We start from the raw sequence: 23,084 nt of genomic DNA on the forward strand, positions 1-23,084 counted from the left end.
GATGTACATATTTTTGTGCCTTCATTTCCCCCTATTATTCAGATCAAAATCTCACCATATACTGTGATTCGTCCTTTTCTCTCAGTTTCCCAAATCCAACCAGTTATCAAGTCCTCTAGTAACAGCAACTATCTTGTGACTTCTGTTTTATTTCAATACTGACTCTCTGCTCAGATGTTTTCTGTGGCCCCTCCATGGGTATCTGGGACTTTCTGGTTCCAGTTCACAGCACACAGAAATCAAAAATAGCTCAGAAATTGTCAACTCTGGCTTCCCTTCTACCTAAACAGGCTACAAAGATGGAGTTACTTTGCTGCCCATTGTTAGAGCTTGAAATTGAAGCCACTGACTGGTGAACTCACCAGTGTAGGTAGGGTGCTACATGAGAGGCAGGTTTTTCTCTAACACCACAAGGGTCTATGGCCCAAGTGGTGTTTGATAGTAGCATTTGCTACAAAAGAAAAGAGAAGAAAATATGGAGTTACTTTGGTTGAGCACCACCTATCTTCTTAGACTCCACAGGATCAATCATGCATTCAGTGGAAAGAAGTCCACCCAAGTGTCCCCTCCCTTGGCCCTCCTGCTTCCCTGCATTTTCCTCCTCTCAAATGTGTGGAACTGCAGAGATCAAGTCCCCTCCCCACTTTTCTTCCTGGGTGTATAAGGCATCCCTTGTGTAAAACTCCAATTCAGCTATGCCTGCCTCTTGATTTGTTAATGTGGAAATTCAACAAATATTTTACCTCCCCCTGCACCAAACCATTCTCTATAAATACAGTCTTACTACAAAAGGTTATTTTAGGTATCAGATTTTGGGGTAATACTTGCTTTTGCTTTCATTCCTGCTATAAGTACCTGTCCCTACCCGCATACACTGGCACATGCATGCACGCACACACACACACACACACACACACACACACACACACACACAGGAAATGCATGATATGAAGTGTCCAAAGAAGCCATCAGGTGCTAAAAAAAAAAAATACACAAAATACTGGCACATTTGTATTTGCTTTTTTGTTTTTTTGAATTGTAGTTGCTGCTACTTGATTTTTTCCCTCTAGTCTCTAACCCTAAACCTATCACCATGGACACCATGTCTCTTAAATGACTCCCTGATTACTTTCCCTCAAAACACTTTTACTGCCTCCCTCCCTGCAAAATAAATTCAGAACTCTTAGCAATGTGTGGAATATGGTTTGCAAAAAAGGGTCACAAATTTTCCCATCCCTGTATGCACACGCTGCGCCATATGACTTTCCTACTCCTGCCAGCAAGAGATGGAATCTATTTTTCCACCCTTGGAATCTGGCCTTGGTCATATGACTTGCTTTGGTCAATGGAAAATTAGAAAAATGTGACATACCTGAGACTTACAGAGTGTTTGCGCATTGGGACTTGCCTTCTCCTGCTACCTTTGGTCTCCAGAGTCAACCCATGTGAAGAAGCCCATGCTTCCATCCTGGAGAATGAGGCCTACTAGAGAGTGGAGCAGAGCCACGGCCTCTAGAACGAGGTCAGCAAACTCCAGTCACAGACAGATTCAACCTGCCCTGTGTTTTGGTACAGCCTGAGCTAAGAGTGTTTTTATGGAAAAACATTAACAACTGACTTGATGATAAGGAGCCCTACCTTTGAACCTAATTATGATATTACCCCTTCCCCAAAAAAGTTCACTTCTCCTAATTAGAAGACCGTATCACAAAAGAAATTACTCAATTTTTATTTTATTTTTAATTCTGTCCATAAAAAAAATCTATGGAGATAGCTTCATCTCTTGTTATATATGTACATATGTAATATCATCAATGTTTAATTTTGACCTGCAAAGACTGACCTTTTTATTACCCGATCCCTTGTAGAAGAATTTTGCTGACCCTGCTCTGGAACACCCAGCCGACCAACTACCAGTCCTTTATGGAAGCCATTCTAGCACCCCACCCAGCCACACTGCTGATGTGCTGCAGGAATCAGCTGACTCTGCCCAAACCAGTCAACCTACAGAGCCATGTGAAGTAACAGAGTCTTGCTACTTGAGATACTAAACTTAGGGGTGGATTGTTATACAGCAAAACCTAACTAATTCATAACATATGCAGGGGGTGAGATGGTTGGATAGAATCACTGACTCAATGGACACGAATTTGAGCAAACTCCGTGAGATAGTGAAGGACAGGGAAGTCTGGCATGCTGCTGTCTGTGGGGTTGCAAAGAGTCAGACATGACTTAGCAACTGAACAACAACATATGCAAACTGCTTTATGATCTGACTTAGGACCCTGTATCCATGTCGCCTCACCTCTAAACTATATTCAGAAACCTCAGTTCTATTCAATTTCACAAACCTACCCTGTCTGCTTAACCTCCAGCCCTCCTTCAGTCTAGAATGTGCTCCTCCCCCAACCACTTCTTCTGGACTCTTACTCACACATGGTGACCTTCACAAGTCTCCTGGTCACACTCAATTTCATCCTGCTCTGATATCTAGAGCAATTTTTTCTATATGATATGTTCCACGTTGTTTTCCCATTATGTCCCATCTACTTGACCCTAATATTTATTAAATCATGTCTCCATTCTACTTACACAGCTTTCTTACCCATTAGCCTGACATACACATACTTGAATCACTCTTGAAGATATCTGTGATTTTTGCTAACCCTCCAAAAATTACACTCTAAACAGTGACACCTTGACATTATTCTTCAGGAGAATATATTCTTACCAATTTACTTGATAAATTTCTGGTTTGAGTCTATCAAAGGGGACAGATTTGACTTATGCACTGTATTTTGATGAACACTATGCACAATGTTTGTGAGTGGGAGAAAGAGGCAGATTTTACTCTTCACTCTTTTGTGCTCATTGTACTAGTTCTTTATGTCCCCAAACATTCTCAGTTTTAACTTTTGTTTTGGCCTGAAAATGTGTTTCTGTGCTATTACTTTATTTTTAAATGTGGTTTTAGTACAGAGTAACCATGAGTCACAAAGAGGTTTCCTGCCAAGAATGGATCACCCGACTCTCTACCACCTTCCAACGACTGACTCCTCATACTCCATCCCCCTAATACCCCAACTATCTCATCCTCTCTTCCTCCTTTGTCAGAAGAAATAAACTCCTTCCTTACATTGAATTTTATATCCCAAAGTAAAAAAAAAAATTAGAGTTAACTGGTATATTTTTCTATCTGTGAAAATATTTTTGGATATTTCAGTATAAGATGAGGTTCATCACGATTTTTCCATAAAATTAAAAAAAATTTTAATTTATTTTAATGGTTTTTGACTTAGTTACAGTTTTGGGGGAAATATATTCTATCCTTTCATCTTTTTCCCTCTTTCTTCTCAACTTTTCCTTTCTTTTTTATTTTTAACAAACATTTAGGATTGACTGATGTATATACAGTGACAAAGACCCTTCTCTAAGGCCCTCTGTTGCTTTAATGCAGTGGAACTTAGGGGAGCAATTTCCACCACCATCCCCAGGGCACCTGACAAACTCTGGAAATAGTTCGGTTGTCACAGTTTAGGAGTGTAGGGGTGGGAGTACTATTGGCAATATAAAGGGTAGGGCACAGGGATGTTGCTAAATTTTCTATAGTGCACAGGGTAGTCCCCAATACTATAGGATACAGCACAATACAATACAATAAGGAACTATCTGCCCCCAAATATCAATAGGGCTGCCCCCAAATATCAAACCCTTGCTCTGCTGCTGCTGCTGCTAAGTCGCTTCAGTCATGTCCGACCTTGTGCGACCCCATAGACGGCAGCCCACCAGGCTCCCCCCATCCCTGGGATTCTCCAGGCAAGAACACTGGAGTGGGTTGCCATTTTCTTCTCCAGTGCATGAAAGTGAAAAGTGAAAGTGAAGTCGCTCAGTTGTGTCCGACTCTTAGCGACCCCATGGACTGCAGCCCACCAGGCTCCTCTGTCCCTGGGATTTTCCAGGCAAGAGTACTGGAGTGGGGTGCCATTGCCTTCTCCAAGCTTGCTCTAAGGTATCCAATTTTTTTTTTTTTTTTGGTCACAAGATTATTGCTCACGGTAGAATAATTTCCCTTTGTCATTCCTCTTGACTTTCATCTCAAACATTGAGAATTCTAAATTCCCATTTTTTAAAGCTATGGGAATTATCACTATCTTTATGATGTCTTTTTTATTCCTACTACTGAACTCAATATCTCCTTTCTCTTGAATCTCACAGTATTTTGTCTGTACCTTTCTCATTGATGATGTCAAGCAACTGAGCACCGATCATGTTACTTTTTCTATGAACCTAGTGATCTTTACTGGAAACTTGGGAAATCTCTCAATCTCATTGGACCTCAAGTTTGTCACCTGCATTATAAAGGTGACTGTGTGATACCTCTAATAGTCTTTCCAGCTCCTCTGGTTTGATTCCCTCCTTGTCAATATATGTGATCCTTGTCCCCACATACCAGTATGCAAATTAACTCATACCTCCGAAGGACTCTTGTTCTAACTTGTCACACCAGCACCCACCATCATCCATTAAAATTCTTTTCATATTAATTACAGAGCTCTGGCTCAGTTTTGGGGGAATTGAAAAAAAAATCAAAGCAATGACTAAGAAGTTATTGATAGACACATAGAGATTACAGTGGTTTAAATATGAAATATCCCAAGTGGTTACAAATATCAAGAGAAGAGGGCTACATCTTTATTTCATCCTACATTTTTAGTCCCTTAATCCAAGTGGAATTTAAAGCACTGTCCTACCACTTATCCCTATAATCTGTTTTCTCATGGTTTTCTGAACCTTGGAAACAACCTACATATTATGTAAATAATGAGGTGTCATATCATAAAAAGTGAGATAATTATATACTATTTTAAAGACATAACTAAATTGTTTACATTTTTTTAATCAAAGTAGCAACATATTTCAGTTCTATGTTTAGTCAAAATAGAGATTTGGGAAATAGGGGCTTTTTATAGCTTGTCAGTCTATTTTTATTTTTTTAATAAATCATTCCGTGATTAACCATATAGTCTGTTTCAATTAACTTCACCTCACAGTGTTCTTTAGAAACTCTAATTACACCTTAGATTACCATTCAGAACACCTGCTCTTGTGGGTTTCAGTAATTTCAGCCTTGAATATTTTGACATGAAGAGCTATAATCATTGAGAATTTTATGGTTTTTTAAAAGTATTCTGTGCCCCACCTTACTAGCTAACTACAGCCTACTTTATATGCCATGACTTTTTGCTTACTGAAGCTACTGTCTTTTATCTTTCTTCTTGAGTCACTACTTTAGGGAAATGTGGATACTTAGCATGAAAACCATGAGCATCTAGTGTATCCACTCTCAGCTTATATGACATATAACAGATCACTACGATGTTGGAAAACAAAAAAGAGAGATTTGAACATTAAATTCCTAGAGAGCCCATTCTCTTATCTAACGACATCATTAGGGAAGATGTGTCAAGCTTTCAATGAGATAAAGAATACCACACACACAATGATGTTTTTATTCCAATGTAAGTAATTTAAATGTCTATATATACTTTGCACACACATCTTGTATATTTACCCGGCCTAATGGCCAGTGGTAACAATCAGAAGTCAATTGCACATACAATTCTCTATTATGATTAAATTTCCCCTATCAAATCTCTTTCATAACTGACATATGCTAAGCTTCACATTTTTAACCCGCACTGTTTGCATGTGGAAGACAAATGAGAAATGTGGGATATGGCAGTATTCATTTCCTTTGGTGGCTCTGAACAAGTCTGGTGGGCATACATCTCACTGTGCTGTGCTTAATTGTTCAATCATATCCAACTCTTTGTGACCCTATGTGCTGTAGCCCACCAGGCTCCTCCATCAATGGGGATTCTCCAGGCAAGAATACTGGAATGGGTTGTCATGCCCTCCTCCAAGGGATCTTCCCAACCCAGAGATCAAACCCAGGTCTCCCACATTGCAGGCGGATTCCTTAGCATCTGAGCCACCAGGAAAGCCCAAGAACACTGGAGTGGGTAGCCTATCCCTTCTTCAGGGTTTCTTCCCAACCCAGGGTTTATTCCCAACCAAGGAATCGAACTGGAGTCTCTTGCATTGCAGGCAGATTCTTTACCAAGGAAGCTACCAGGGCATATTCCCTGAGCTACCAGGGAAGCCTGGACATATATCTTAAGCCATCTTATTTCACCTGGAAAGCTATACTCACCATTCTGGGCTCAAAGAAAATAGGCCTAACTTCAAACGGACAAGATGTTCATCAGTATTGATGATTTATTGCTCTTTTTGTAATTACTCAGGTGTGAATATATTTTAACATCATCACTCTTACCTATCCCACCAATACTCCAACTTTCTTGTCCCCAATTATTTTTATTATAAAGTCCAATATACATCTAACCACTATAAATTCCAGTTGATAAACCAGGATATTTGCTTATGCTAGTCTTAAAACTGAAATTATGCAAGTAGTATAATTAAAAGAAAAGGTTTTGAATTTTATGTCCAAGTGCAATATAAAAACAGCCAACACTAAAAGTGATATCAGATGGGAAATTATGCAGGCACTGTAAGTCATGAATCCAAAACTTGAAATTTCTGTTACAGCAACTTTTATATCAGTAGATTACATCTTGTAAAACTACTTGCTATGATCTAATAGCACATTAGAAGTATGTGCTACCAATTGACCTAGATTTTACTACTGAGGGCAGCAAATGTTAAATGAAATGCCTTCTCTTCTCTGCATTCTGTCTCCTCCCCTGCCACAGACAGCATCAAAACAGACTTAGTTTTTATTTTAGTTCTCTTTGACTAGGTCTACATTCTTTTGGCCTAACTAGTAAACGTTCACTTTATTTTTATTTTCTGAGATACAAGCTGTATCTCAACCCAGAGGCCATCCATTTCAGTGCCAAAAGCATTTTTGCCAAAAAGCAGCATTAAAGACATTTACCACAATTAAATCCCAATAGTACTCAAGCTTTGGATTAAGATGCTACCCTTGACCTTTGGGAGAGGTGATTTGCCATTAGGTTTATTAGAGTAGCTCTGAAGCATGTTAGAAAAGTGTTTTTTCTTAAATACAAGATGGATGGGAGTTCAGATGTAATCAAGGGTAGGTTCATTTAGCCCAGCTGTACCACTGAGATTTTGACCCAAGACTGAAGCGTCAGAGATTCATCAAATTTAAGAGCCAGAACAAACATTGAGAGGATCTCCTCCTCGCTGAAAAATAAATAAATAAATTCCATAAAGATGAAGCAGATGCAAGAATTGATTGCTGTAAGGAAACTCATCCTACACCCAAAAAGTCAACAATGTCTGGTACTAACAAAAGGGGATCAGAGAGAAAACGATACAAACCACTGCTTTCTGTGCTGCCTCCGTCTTTATCAAAGGCAATAATCTCAAGAGGGAAACTGTGCCTAGGAGATACTTTCTGGGAAACATAAATTTCTCTAGTGTTTTAGTTTCAAGATTTCTTTATTACTCACTCACATCCCCCACCACAATAGTCATTTCTCAGGAGGGGACTGATTAATAAAGTGAAGCCTCCTTTAGGCTGCTATCAGACCAGAATGGTGTTTGTATCACTTGGCAGAAACAAGTGGAATAATCACCAGGTTTTGAATCATTTGAAGGGAGCCTTCCTAGGTGATAGTGAAAATAGCGTAGTAATAAACTCTCCATGTCTATTACTGCTGGTGGGCACAGGCTCTAATCCAATAACAGTGAAAATGACCTGTACCCTTAAAGACATAACCTCAATAACACCCTTTTCTCCCCACCTTTCCTTCTCTTCCATGTACACCTCAAAAATGGAGTCACTTTCACATCTATCACTGATAAAACGTTTTCATTTTTTCGTGCTTAGTTGCTCAGTCATGTCAGACTCTTTGCAACCCTTTGGACTGTGGCCTGCCAGACTCCTCTGTCCATGGGATTTTCCAGGCAAGAATACTGGAGTAGGTTGCCATTTCCTCCTCCAAGGGATCTTCCTGACCCAGGGATCGACTAATGACTAGACTAGGGTTAATATCTGGATTGGTGGGGAAGGGAAAGAAAACAGATAGGTTGCATTATCTCCCAGATTAGCTGCAGATGGGCTGGACATCTAAAAGTAGGGGATGGATTTTTTTTTTTTAAAGAAACCAGAGAAAGGTGGACCCCTGTGGTCTTAGTTCTATTGTCCTATCACAAGTCAAAAATTACCAGAGTTTGGGGGACCAAGTCCACTTTTTACTCATATGCTTATTTTAAATTTCAAAAAGAAAAGATTGCTAAAGAATAAATCTCTATGTAATCTTTTAATTCTTTCAAAATATGAAGTCAACTTAGTATATTTCATCACACATCTGTCCAGGACCAACAATGGGCAAGGAGATAAGATATTGTGGTTGAAACGGCATAAGACTTGTAAACAGCAAGCCATGAACTTGAATCCCAGGTTAGCCAATTGCTGGCTATTTATACTTGGATTCTCACATATACCTTGGAGTTTCTGTTTCATTATCTTTGAAATGAAAACAAGGCTTCCCCGGTGGCTCAGAAGGTAAAGAATCTGCCTGCAATGAGGGAGACCTGGGTTCAATCCCTGGGTCAGGAAGATCCCCTGGAGAAGGAAATGGCTACCCACCACAGTACTGTTGCCTGGCAAATCCCACAGACAGAGGAGCCTGGTGAGCTACAGTCCATGGGATCACAAAGAGTCAGACATGACTGAGCGACTTCACTTTCATACTTGGGTTCTCACATATACCTTGGAGCTTCTCTTTCATTACCTTTAAAATGAAAACAGTGACCTGGACTATGGAATTGTTCTGAACGCCAAATGAGGTGAATATGTGCAGAGATCCCAAGAATGTCAGTTATGACCATTTTACTCACAATTATATCGTCTCGCTCCCCCAATAGCAATACTGAATTGGGCAGGTACAGCTTGATCAGGAAGCATTTTAAATGAGCACCATTCCCTGATGATTTCAGAGAAGGGGCTATGTGAAGATTTTTTCTTAAGTTAGCCCCCACATTTTCCAGTAAGCCTTCACTTTATTTCAAGTGTTTTTTTTTTTTTTAATCTTTAATCCTCTTATATAGGCAACTGGTGTTCCAACCATGGATAGGAATAGGGTCTTATGAATTTTTCCTGACCTGGAATGAAAACGTGCATTAAAGAGACAAAATTCCAACCAGTATATTATGTTTATGATTTACTTTGCCAGGGAAAATATAGAATGGTTTTTATTTTCTCAGTGGATCCAACTTCTCCTTGTTACTCACTATTAATTTTTTTATGTGTAGGAAGCTGACATTTAGATATATTCTGAACATTGGCTGACATTATTCAAGGGTTTTCAACAGACTAAAACCTCCTCCTTTGTTTAATTATCCACTTATCTTATTACACTCAAACCTATTTCTAGATGATAAACTGTCCTGAAACCATTGTTGTTATGGGGGAGGAGGTGAGTGGGGGGTGGGGGGTGGAGCAGGGTGTATGATTAAGATAATAGAGCTACCATACAGTTATTGGTCCTGGGCACGTGGACCAGCATGCCTATTCTTGTAAATAACAACTTTTTGAGTTCAGAGACTTGACTGGAATTCTCTTTTATCTTTAAGGACAAAGATTGCAGGTTCTATGTCTATTCTGCTTCCCATTGGATCATCGGCTTAGTTCGATTTGTTTTTGTTTTCACATCTTTTACTGTAGTGAACACAAGACCAGGAGTGACTGTGGCTCAGATCATGAACTCCTTGTTGCCAAATTCAGACTTAAATTGAAGAAAGTAGGGAAAACCACTAGACCATTCAGGTATGACCTAAATCAAATCCCTTACAATTATAAAGTGGAAGTGAGAAATAGATACAAGGGATTAGACATGATAGAGTGCCTGAAGAACTATGGACTGAGGTTCGTGACATTGTACAGGAGGGAGCGATCAAGACCATCCCCAATAAAAAGAAATGCAAAAACACAATTGGCTGTCTGAGGAGGCCTTACAAATAGCTGAGAAAAGAAAAGACACAAAAGGCAAAGGAGAAAATGGAAGATATACCCGTTCAAATGCAGAGTCCCAAAGAATAGCAAGGAGAGATAAGAAAGCTGTCCTCAATGATCAATGCAAAGAAATAGAGGAAAACAATAGAATGGCAAAGACAAGAGATCTCTTCAAGAAAATTAGAGATACCAAGGTAATATTTCATGCAAAGATGGGCTCAATAAAGGACAGAAAAGGTATGGACCTAACAGAAGCAGAAGATATTAAGAAGAGGTGGCAAGAATACACAAGGAGAAATATCAATAACCTCGGATATGCAGATGACACCACCCTTATGGCAGAAAATGAATAAGAACTAAAGAGCCTCTTGATGAAAGTGAAAGAGGAAAGTGAAAAAGTTTGCTTAAAACACAACATTCAGAAAACTAAGATTATGGCATCTGATCCCATTACTTCATGGCAAATAAATAGGGAAACAATGGAAACAGTGACAGACTTCATTTATTTGGGCTCCAGAATCACTGCAGATGGTGATTGTAGCCATGAAATTAAAAGACACTTACTCCTTGGAAGAAAACTTATGACCAACCTAGACAGCATATTAAAAAGTAGAGACATTACTTTGCCAAGAAAAGTCTGTCTAGTCAAAACTATGGTTTTTCCAGTGATCATGTATGGATGTGAGAGTTGAACTTAAAGAAAGCTGAGCACCGAAGAATTGATGCTTTTGAGCTATGGTGTTGGAGAAGATTCTTGAGAGTCCCTTGGACTACAAGGAGATCCAACCAGTCTATCTTAAAGGAGATCAGTTCTGAGTGTTCATTGGAAGGACTGATGCTGAAGCTGAAACTCCAATACATTGACCACCTCATGCAAAGAGTTGACTCATTTGAAAAGACCCTGATGGTGGGAAAGATTGAAGGCAGGAGGAGAAGGGGCTGACAGAGGATGAGATAATTGAATGGCATCACTGACTCAATGGACATGAGTTTGAGTAAGTTCTGGGAATTGGTAATGGACAGGGAAGCCTGGCGTGCTGCAGTCCATGGAGTAGCAAAGAATCAGACATGACTGAGCAACTGAACTGAACTGTAGTGAAATACAACTGTTAATCTTTGGGAACTTAATCATTAATTAAAATGTTCTTAAAAGAAAAGTAATTCTAAAAATGTGTTTGCTTTGATATCTGCTATGCATATCCTAAAGCTATTTCCACAGCTTCATTTGTCCTTGCTGCTATAGGTTTTAAATGGGAAATGTATTGAGTCTTATTCCCTACTGACTATAACTCTGGTGTATTAATTTAAAAACAGATGGTGTATTAATCATATTTTTTAATATTTATATATTTTAATATTTATATATTTTATAATGCTTTGGCATCATGGTGATTTATGGACTTGGGGAGGAACTGACCCTACAAAGGTCAGCTAATTCCTAGAGATAGCAAACAATTTACCTTAAGCTAGACTTTGATGCACTTGACCAACCAGTCCCAAGGCCATACCCCCACCTGCCCCATTTTTCAGGGCCCTACAGTCTGGAACACCAACCTTAGGCCCTAAAATACCCCACAGTCAGGTACTGGTCTGCTAAAACACCCCTATAACCCAGAGCTCATCAACATTACTCAAAATAACCAGTTCTAAACCTGCTTAGTCTTGGGCTCCAAAATCACTTTGGACAGTGACTGAAGCCATGAAATTAAAAACACTTGCTTCTTTTAAGAAAAAGAAAAGCTAGGACAAATCTAGACAGTGTATTAAAAAGCATAGACATCACTTTGCCAACAAAGGTCCATATAGTCAAAGCTATGAGTTTTCCACTAGTCATGTACAGATGTGAGAGTTGGACCATAAAAAAGGCTGAGCACTGAAGAATTGATGCTTTTGAACTGTGGTGCTAGAGAAGATTTTTGAGAGTCCCTTGGACTGCAAGGACATGAAACCAGTCAATCTTGAGGGAAATGAATACTGAATATTCATTGGAAGGACTTATATTGAAGTTGAAGCTCCAATACTTTGGCCATATGATGCAAGAGCTAACTCACTGGAAAAGACTCTGATGCTAGGAAAGATTGGGGTCAGGAGAAGGTGACAGAGGATGAAATGGTTGGAGAGCATCACTGACTCAATGGACATAAATTTGAGCAAACTCTGGGAGATAGTGAAGAACCTGGAAGTTTGGCATGCTGCAGTCCATGGGGTTGCAAAGAGTCAGACACGACTTAGTGACTCAACAACAACAAAAGCTGCTTACTCTTCCTGTCCTGTTCCAGTTGCATAGGATTTTGCCTTTGTTTTCCCCTTGCTCCTTTGCTCCTGACTGACCTCGGTGCTTCTCCCTGTGGCCCTGGGTGGCATGGCATGTTCCTCCTCCTGGGAACACTGAGTTTCAAACTATCTTTCCAACAGTAGCTGTTTCCTGATCCATTGACCTCCTGTACCTGAATAACAATAAAATCTGCATTTTAAAACAGGAGAGAGAAAAGAAGAATGAGAAGACAAAGAAGAAGAAGAGGAGGAAAAGAGAAGAAAGGTAAGAAAGAGAGGAGACACAACAAAGGAAGGAAGGTAGAGAAAGATAACTCTACCTTTGTAAAGCTTTTAGTCCAAATGGGAAGGAAAGGACCCAGCATAGTGCATATAAATAATAGAAATTAGCTGAATATTTATCAAGTAAAAGACAACAGTGTGGCAAAATTAAGAACCTTCATAAGACGCAAAAAGAAAAGTTAATTGTATATGTACACAATATTGAATGGAAGTTGAAATCAATAAAATGTTATAATAGTAATTAACATTAAAGTTTTATACCAGAGCCCTGCAGGGCTCTGGGCATGGAGGCCTTTTTGTCCCCTATTTCTTATAAGATTTCAGCCTCCATGAACTTCCTTGAGTTCCAAATGGCAGATTCCAACAGCTGCTAATCAAGGAAGGAGCAGCCACAAAACCACCTGAGGCAAGATTAAAGGGACCAGAGAGACTCATCAAGATTACAAGACCTGCCAACATCCTAATCTTGTCAGCAACTGTTACTGCCTTGATCCTTATCCCATACCTCCCCTTCTCCCTATCCCCCAGGGAGGGGGGCAAGTTCTTGAAACTTGGCCTACTGCGTTCCCCTTTTGCCTGGTAAAGAAATAAAGCCACTTTTTCCTTCTCCTCCGTAGCTCTGTCTCCATATTTCTGATCAGCACCAGTGCACAGAGAGCCAAGATTTTGGCAGCAAATTGAAATGTGTGTGTATGTTTAGTCTCTCAGTCATGTCTAACTCTTTGCGACCCAGGGACTGCAGCCCACTAGGCTCCTCTGTCCATGAAATTCTCCAAGCAAGAATACAGGAGTGGGTTGCGATTTCCTTCTTCAACTTGAAATATGAAGGTCCAATTTCCCCATCTTTAAATAAAGAAAATCAGTACAATCGCACCTTCTCTGCCCGGTCACTGTGAAGACTGAGTGAGATCACTTATGTAAGCAACAAGCACAGTGCCTAAAATATAACGTGTCAAACCAATGTGATTTTCTCTTCCATTATATCAATATCTCTCAGTTCAGTTCAGTTCAGTCACTCAGTCATGTCTGACTCTTTGCAACCCATGGACTGCAGCACACCAGGCTTCCCTGTCCATCACCAACTTCCAGGGCTTACTCAAACTCATGTCCATCGAGTCAGTGATGCCATCCAACCATCTCATCCTCTGTCTGCCCCTTCTCCTCTTGCCTTCAATCTTTCCCAACATCAGGGTCTTTTCAAATGAGTCAGTTCTTTGCATCAGAAAGCCAAAGTATTGGAGTTTCAGCTTCAGTATCAGTCCTTCCAATGAATATTCAGGACTGATTTCCTTTAGGATGGACTGCTTGGATCTCCTTGCAGTCCAAGGGACTCTCAAGAGTCTTCTCCAACACCACAGTTCAAAAGCATCAATTCTTCAGCACTTAGCTTTCTTTATTGTCCAACTCTCACATTCATACATGGCTACTAGAAAGACCATCGGTTTGACTAGATGGACCATTCTTCGCAAAGTAATGTCTCTGTTTTTTAATATGCTGTCTAGGTTGGTCATAAATTTTTTCCAAGGAGTAAGTGTCTTTTAATTTCATGGCTGCAGCGCCATCTGCAGTGATTTTGGAGCCCAAATAAAGTCTGTCACTGTTTCCATTGTTTTCCCATCTATTTGCCATGAAGTGATGGGCTCAGATGCCATAATCTTAGTTTTCTGAATGTTGAGTTTTAAGCAAAGTTTTTCACTTTCCTCTTTCACTTTCAAGAGGCTCTTTAGTTCTTCTTCATTTCCTGCCATAAGGCTGGTGTCATCTGCATATCCAAGGTTATTGATATTTCTCCTGGCAGTCTTGATTCCAGCTTGTGCTTCCTCTAGCCTAGCATTTCTCATGATGAACTCTGCATATAAGTCAAATAAGCCGGGTGACACTACACAGTTTTGACGTACTCCTTTCCCGATTTGGAACCAGTCTGTTGTTCCATGTCCAGTTCTAACTGTTGCTTCTTGAACTGCATACAGATTTCTCAGGAGGCAGGTCAGGTGGTCTGGTATTCCCATCTCTTGAAGAATTTTCCACAGTTTGTTGTGATCCACGCAGTCAAAGGCTTTGGCATAATGGATAAAGCAGAAATAGATGTTTTTCTGGAACTCTCTTACTTTTTTGATGATCCAGCAGATGTTGGCAATTTGATATCTGGTTCCTCTGCCTTTTCTAAATCCAGCTTGAATATTTAAAAATAAATAAATAAATAAATTCAGCTTGAATATCTGGAAGTTCACGGATCATGTACTATTGCAGCCTGGCTTGGAGACCTTTGAGTATTACTTTCCTAGTGTGTGAAATAAGTGCAATTTTGCAGTAGTTTAAGCATTCTTTGGCATTGCCTTTCTTTGGGATTGGAATGAAAACTGACCTTTTCCAGTCCTGTGGCCACTACTAGGTTTTCCAGATTTGCTGGCGTATTGAGTGCAGCACTTTCACAGGATCATCTTTTAAGATTTGAAATAGCTGAACTGGAATTCCATCACCTCCGCTGACTTTGTTCGTAGTGATGCCTTCCTAAGGCCCACTTGACTTCACATTCCAGGATGTCTGACTCTAGGTGAGTGAACACACCATCAAGGTTATCTGGGTCATGAAGATCTTTTTTGTACAGTTGTTCTGTGTATGCTTACCACCTCTTCTTAATGTCTTCTGCTTCTGTTAGGTCCATACCATTTCTGTCATTTATTGTGCACATTTTTGCATGAAATATTACCTTGGTATCTCTAATTTTTTGAAGAGATCTCTAGTCTTTCCCATTCTTTGGTTTTTCTCTATTTCTTTGCATTGATCAATGTGGAAAGCTTTCTTACCTCTCCTTGCTATTCTTTGGAACTCTGCATTCAACTTCAGCTTCTTCAGCATTACTGATCGAGGCATAGACTTAGATTACCGTGATATTGAATGGTTTGCTTTGGAAACAGACCATTTTGTTTTTGTTTTTGAGATTGCATCCAGGTACTGCATTTCAGAATCTTTTGTTGACTATGATGGCTAATTCATTTCTTCTAAGGGATTCTTTCCCACAGTAGTAGATATAATGGTCATCTGAGTTAAATTCACCCATTCCAGTCCATTTTAGTTCACTGATTCCTAAAATGTTGACATTCACACTTGCCATCTCCTGTTTGACCACTTCCAATTTGCCTTGATTCATGGACCTAACATTCCAGGTTCCTATGCAATACTGCTCTTTACTGCATCGGACTTACTTCCATCACTTTTCACATCCACAACTGGGTGTTGATTTTGCTTTGACTCTGTCTCTTCATTCTTTCTGGAGTTATTTCTCCACTGATCTCCAGTAGCATATTGGGTACCTACTGACCTGGGGTTTCATCTTTTAGGCTTCTATCTTTTGCCTTTTCATACTGTTCACTAAAGTGTATCATGTAAAAGGGACTTCTATGTCATTCAGTAGTAAGGTGATAACAGGATACCAAAGGATTTTCCAAGGAAACAGATTACATATTCTCTAACAGTAGTGAACATCAGGGTTAATTTTAGAGTCTCATCAAAAAGACCTTAGAGATTATAAACTACAAGGCTGGATTGCCATAGGTACTACATATTTTTTTCAAAAGATATACAATTGATTCTAATGCGAACTTTTGTTAAGAACCCTTGAAGTACTTTTTTTAGCCGGTATATTTGTTGTATGAGATTATGATGCTGCCATATTTCTAATTCTTCTCTCTCTCTTTTTTTTTTTTTTTTCTTTTTATACATTTAATGAAATTTTATTTCATTCAAGATGCCATGAACTGAGGGGCTTCCCTGGTGGCTCAGTGGTAAAGAATCTGACTGACAATGCAGGAGATGTGGGTTTGATCCCTGGGTAGGGAATATGCCCTGAAGAAGGAAATGGCAACCCACTCCAGTTTTCTTGCCTGGGAAATCCCATGGACAGAGGATCCTAGTGGGTTACAATCCAGGGGTCAGAAAAGAGTCGGACAGAATTTAGTGACTAAACAACCATGAACTGAGCCAGGCACCAAGGATACAAAAAAAAAAAAAAAAAAAATGAACTGCAATTCATGATTTCAGAGAAGTCTTTAGTGAAAGACATGTACGTCAAAAAAAATAACTATTAGGAGATAGAGATGTTATTATATTAGCATATTTACCATTCAGTAAAAGCTCGAAGGAAGGAACTCTGCCATGATCCTTCTCTGGCTTCAATTGCAGCTAGTTTTTTTTACTGCCAAACATACGGAGCATTTTAGTACAAGCTATGAATCCTTTGCTTTCAAGCAGCTGATCTGTACTAGCAGTTTCCAGTTCCTAATAGGTCCCAGTGCATAACACCATTGCCAAGAGGCCTGGTACAAATCTCTGAGCAGAGCCTCTCAGACTGGAGGATGTCTGAGTTCTAATTATGAATTCTCCTGTACCCTTAGTTACACTGTCCCCAGTGGGCAGTTACTTAATACTTAATACTCATGACCTACTTCCCCAGTCTATAAAACTGGCACAATAATACTTATCTGCTTTTTATGATTTGACATTCAGCATTTAGATAGCATTTTTATTTTAAAGGGGTCTTATAATCATTAGCTAGTTTCTTTCTAACTAGCAGTGCCTGCCTCACAGGGATGGCATGAAGGTGAGTAAGTTAACGTTGGCTAATGCTTTTAAGTTGAGAAAACATTTCTACCATTGTACAAGAGCTGACTTAGGCATCATGAGGTTTCCCAAGCTTGCTTGCTGCCAGGGTCAGCACTTGGGGTTGGGGTGGGGGATGGGGTTGGTGGTATGCAATGCTCTCGCCTCACCTCTCTTAAAACAGTTCACCAGCAGAATCCAGCATTGATTCAGAGAAAACATTTGAAACATACTTATGTCATGTAAGAAAAAGCCTTCCAGTGATAAGTACAAACTAGATGGGCAAAGCAGAACCACACTCCCAAGTATCCAAATGTTTCACCTCCAAGTTCTTCCTAACAACAGTGAAATGGCTGATTGGAGCCAAGGGAGCCCAATACTCACCAAGTCAGCAGATAACACAGAACTGAAAGTGTTTTTATTACAACATGGGAAAAGTACATTTCTAATTATGTAGCTGGTGAAAATATCTATCTCTATTGATTTATGCATTCACATACTAAGTAAATTGGTACGTTTTAGAAAATATGTACTCTACAGCAGTTTGGGGGTTTGTTTTTCTTTAAACATAATCAAACTTTTGACTAAGATTGTAATTTTGTGGTATCCATCCTAGGGAAATAATAAAAACAGTTAACATTATTACTTATGATTTTGAAAAGAGGAGTGTCATAAATATCCAATTAGAGAATAATTGTTAAAATTATATAACATGCATAAAAGGAAACATTTTAGGCACTTAAAATTAGCTTAAAAGATGTTTACTTGAAAAAGAGAAATTTTCCAGATAACGTAAGTAAAAAAATACAAGATAGAATATGCCTTATGATCTCATTTATATGCATCAAAATTGATAAGCTCTGGATGGTAGGATTATCAGTGAGTTTCAATTTCCTCATTTGATATTTTGACCTTCCTCAATTTTGCAATTTTACATAATAAGCAGTCCTGCTTAAATAATCAGAAAAATTATGGTAGTTTAATGCCAATCCTGAGACAAGCACTCTTTCATTCAGCTCCTCTCCCACTTCTAATGGCATTATTATGAAGACTTGCTATTATTTATAATGGTTACCATTTACTTAGCATTGGGTTATATGATTACAGGTATCATCTCATTTTTGTAAGGCTTTAAAAGTGACCATTCCACCACAGTATATCCATGTGAACCTTGAAAAATTTACTTGATTATAACACCTACCAACACTCAGCTTGCATTACATGTGTTTTTATAAATATTTTCTTTCTTAATTTGATTTCTAGATTTTTAGGAGCAAAGACTATGTTCTGTACATCTAGTATACCATGTTTCCTAGTACTGAATAAACGTTATCACAAATAATTGTTCCCATATAGTGTCATCTTTTCTAACTGCACCTGAATCCTCCTATTTTATGCCTATATCTACCCAAAAGGCCAAAATGTACTTCTTGTTGACTGGCAGTCTTAAAACCAACTTATCTTCTCTCCCACTAGTTCATTCATCCAACAAATTCTCAGTGATCACCTACTACATGCCAGGCACATTTCTAGGCGCTGTATAAAGAGCAGTTAAAAAAAAAAAAAAAAGCATAGCCTCTCTTTCGTGGAACTTACAGTCTTGTAAGAAAAACTGATAATATACAAGACAAGATATGCGCATGGTCAATGGTAGTAAGATCAGGGGAAAAAACCTAAAGCAGAGTAGAAGTACAAGAAAAGTCAGGAGAGGGGACTGAATTTCTGTATGGCCAGCAAAGGTCTCACTGAGAAAATGGGCCTTTAAGTAAAACCTAAAGGTAATGCAGGAACAAATTATGTGACTCTCTGGGGACAACATTCCAGACAGGGAGACTAACCAGTGCAAAGGCCTTGAGGTAGGTCTGTGACTGGTGTGTTTGAGAGAGCAAGGCCAATTTGGCTGTAGCTAAAAGTAGAGTCAAACTGTAAAAGACAGTCAAACATTGGCAAAGGGCCAAGTTGTTTTGGGCCTTGCTGGCCACGGTAAGGAGTTTGGTTTTTACTCTGAAAGAAAAGAAGAGCAGTTGGTATATTATGAGCAAAGGAGTGACATGATGATGTGTGTTATCAGTACAAATTCAACTTCTGTGCTACTAACAGACAGGCAGGGAAAGGAAAGGAGCACTGGAAGGCTTACACTCCAGGTGAGAGATGATGGTTTAGACTAGAGTGAGAATCATGTAGGTGCTAAGAATTGGATTTTGCAGAGAACTTGCTGATAAATTATATATTATTTACAATAAGAGGAACCTGAACACTTCTAAAGTTTGGACTTAAGCAACTCAAATGATACAGTTACCATTGACTTAGATGAGAAAGATTATGAGTGGAGAAGGTTTGGGGAAAACATCATGAGATCAGGTTTGCTGTTATTCAGTCACTAGGTCATGTCTGACTCTGTGACCCTATGGACTGCAGCATGCCAAGCTCCTCTGTCCTCCACCATCCCCTGGAATTTGCTCAAATTCGTATCCACTGAGTCAGGGATGCTATCTAACCATCTCATCCTCTGCTTTCCTCTTCTCCTTTTACCTTCAGTCTTCCCCAGCATCAGGGTCTTTTCTAATGAGTCAACTCTTCACATAAAGTGGCCAAAGTATTAAGGCTAAAGCTTCAACATCAAGCCTTCCAATGGATCTTCAGGGTTGATTTCCTTTAGGATTGACCAGTTTGATCTTCTTGCTGTCCAAGGGACTCTCAAGAGTCCTCTCCAGCACCACAGTTCAACAGCATCAATTATTCGGCTTTCAGCCTTCTTTATTGGTCCAACTCTCACATCCTTACATGACTACTAGAAAAACCATGGCTTTGACTATATGGACCTCCGTTGGTAAAGAGATGTCTCTGTTTTTTAATACACTGTCTAGGTCTGTCATAGCTTTCCTTCCAAGGAGCAAGCATCCTTTAATTTCACGGCTGCAGTCACTGTCTCCAGTGATTTTGGAGTCAAAGATCAAGCTGGATTGTGTTAAGTATAAAATGAGACTTTCAAGTGGAAATATTGAATTGATGGTTAGATATATTAAGTTCATGGATCAGGGATGAGTTCTGGAATGGACAAAGAAAAGTAAGAATCAACAGTGTATAGATACTGCCTGAAGTCATGAGATCATCCAGCATTGCCAATCATACTTAGAAGCTTATGAAATAATAAGTAAAATGTTGTAAGAAGTCCCTCTTCCCTAAAGGTAGAAAGAAATAATAGTCACACTTCTATTTACAGCAGGAGGCTCACCACCCTAAAATCCTAGGAACACCAGTGTTCTCCAGATTTCCAGCTGCATCTTTCACCATTAATACAGTTAGAGTTCTTATTTATTCCCCACTACTCTGGCCTCATCACTGATGGTAGAAAAAGTAGTATAAAAGTAGATTTGGCCTGTATCAACTAGTTCACAAGATCACAAACTTTGCCACCAGTAGGAGCTTATTAGAAACATAAAATTCCAGGTCCTATTCCAGACTTACTTCTTAAGTATATTAGAGTTTAAGAAGTGCTGTACTAAAGAACATTAGGACATAGGAAGTTTATAGGAGCCTCTGGGAGGCCTAGAAAATCATCTTGGAGACTCGCATGCAAAAATCATCTTAGTGTCAGGATGCTCGTGGGTGTGAGATCCTGTGGGAACAGGCAGCACACCTCTCAGAACAGAACACACCCACAGAAAGTTCTGCTATCGTTGCATCCAAACTGGTAATACCAATCTGAGGCCATGAAGGTGAGCTTGATTTGCAGAACTTGGATCACTGGAGGCGGGGAAAATTATATGCAGCTTATGTTTTTTGATGGAAGAAGTCATAAAGTTCAAGAGATGCTGGTGGCCATAAATATAACAAATTTTCTAAAGACTGAAGTTAGATACTGGGAAAATATAGATAAAATAAGAAAGCCCAATATTTTGGTGAAATCAGAGATAAGGACATACCAAATTCAGATATTTTGTATGGACAAAGAGTAGATCTAACTCAGCATAATAGCAATAGTAGGCAAAAAAAAAAAAAAGGAGTAGACAAGTCTGAGCAAGAATGAGTGAGAAAATCTGAGTCTAAAGATAGATTCCAAGTCAGCAAATAGGGCCAAGAACAAGAAGGTGTGGTGGTTTTGTTTTGCATCAGCTTGGCAAAGCTAAAACTTTGTTTCCCAGAACCCTCTTTCCTATGGGGTTCTAGGTGGGAACTGGCCAAAAGAGAAACTGGCAAGATACAAGGGTCAGAAATGACGCAGGGGCGATTACTCTCTGAGAGCCGGTGGTTAGATGCAGCAAGAGATGCACGGGTGCTGTGGGGTCCAGCTTGTGGTCCCTTTCTCCCACTCCAGATCCAGCTCTTCCTGCTGAGAGCTGCTCTGATGATGCTGGATTCTGCAGATCCATCCCCAGATGCAGAGTCTTCCCTACTCTTCCCACCAGCTCTCCTGTGTGTTCACTCCTAGCAATGAAAGTGGCTTTAGGAGAGTTGCTTAACAAAAATATTCTCTGATCCTCCAACTCCCCTTTCCAGACTCTATGTCTCCAGCTTCTCCTATAAAAGCATAGACTGAATTCTAGTCCCTGTTTCATAATACTCATATCGCTTCTGCTTCCCCAGTTGAATCCCAACCAACAGTTACTGCCACCAAAATTAGCTCCAGAGAACAGACATTCATGTAACAGTGGGAATCTCAGGAACTACTGCTCTGATAAAGCTGGACTTAAAGGCATCAGTGACCCTGTGCTCATTGGTAAAGAGGACATTGGTTGGCCCTGGCATGCTACTGCAAGACAGTTATTTAAACATCATCTATTATCACATAATCAGATAATTATAGTATATAAGGTTTCAAGTGAACAAGCAATTGCAACCAGATAATATTAATATTTTAGCGAAAATTAAAAAAATACACTGGTTGGTCTGCCACTCAGCGCACTGCAGAGCATGGACAAAGAAAATCATGGACACAAGCCTATTAACTCCCAACTCCAGGTCTGAGGAAGGGACTATATAACTCTTAGATTTATGTCTTCTTGGCTAAGTAATAATTATGTTTCTCAGCAGAGGGGAGTTGATGCAGCAGAGGAAATCCACTCAGCTCTCCGGAAGCAAGGTGCCAGTGGCCAAGCTGGAGTCTGCAGGTGAATCTGGGGCTCTAGGCTGCCCAGCTACCAGAGTGGCCCCATAAAGGGAAGCTGGTGGAAAAACCTAAGGAAAGCTGTTGCCTCTGCACTGTCACTGTTTCTGAAGCCTCAGACCTAAAACTCAAACTCAAAGTTTAATCCCCCAGGTGGCTGAATTACAGTGCAAATTGAATTCACAGCCTCACAGGGTCTGCAATGTTCACTGTGCTTTGCTATTTGCTTTGGATATGAGAGCTCTGTCTTTTAAGTATATATCAATAGAAGGATGGATGGAAAGAAATCAAGTCATACCCTTAGAAATAGGAATGTTTTTTTTTTTTTCATTTTTAAAACTTCCAAGGATAATTGTAATAATAGAGTAATAATAATATACTCAATCAAATAAAACTGCAATGAATAAATGCAATTTACTTAAAGGAATGGCAAGAGTGGATTGGATTTCAGACTTGTCATTTGCTTTTGTGTTAACAAGTTAGCTGATTCACTGTATTTCCCACATTTTCTAGAATCAAGAAATTTTAAAGCAGAGAGACTGTAAAGTTCTCTGTTTTTTAGCCATATACATGGTTTCCATGTATTTTTATTCTACTCTTCCATGTGTGTTGACTTAGGTTGCTAAATTTGTTCTGAAGGTTTAGATGTGAGAATATAAAGTCACAGTAGAAATGATCAGATTTGAGTTTTGGACTCTCTTTATCTGTGGGTTAGGTGTAAAAGTGCAGAAGGCCCAGAGGATGTTTCCACTGCTTTTGTAATGTTTCATTTCTTAACTAAGTGCTAAAAACAGTTATTTGTTCTCTTACTTT

At 39.4% G+C, this 23,084-nt stretch overlaps 1 non-coding gene across 1 annotated transcript; it reads left to right on the top strand.

Moving 5' to 3' along the window:
* Nucleotides 1-312: 312 nt before the first annotated feature.
* LOC133049320 (small nucleolar RNA SNORA62/SNORA6 family) lies at nucleotides 313-459 on the top strand. The gene has a single exon (XR_009691293.1). It is a non-coding gene; the product is annotated as a small nucleolar RNA SNORA62/SNORA6 family (small nucleolar RNA).
* Nucleotides 460-23,084: the final 22,625 nt, after the last annotated feature.

Source organism: Dama dama, chromosome 3 (genome assembly GCF_033118175.1).
Source record: "Dama dama isolate Ldn47 chromosome 3, ASM3311817v1, whole genome shotgun sequence".
Lineage (NCBI taxonomy): Eukaryota > Metazoa > Chordata > Mammalia > Artiodactyla > Cervidae > Dama > Dama dama.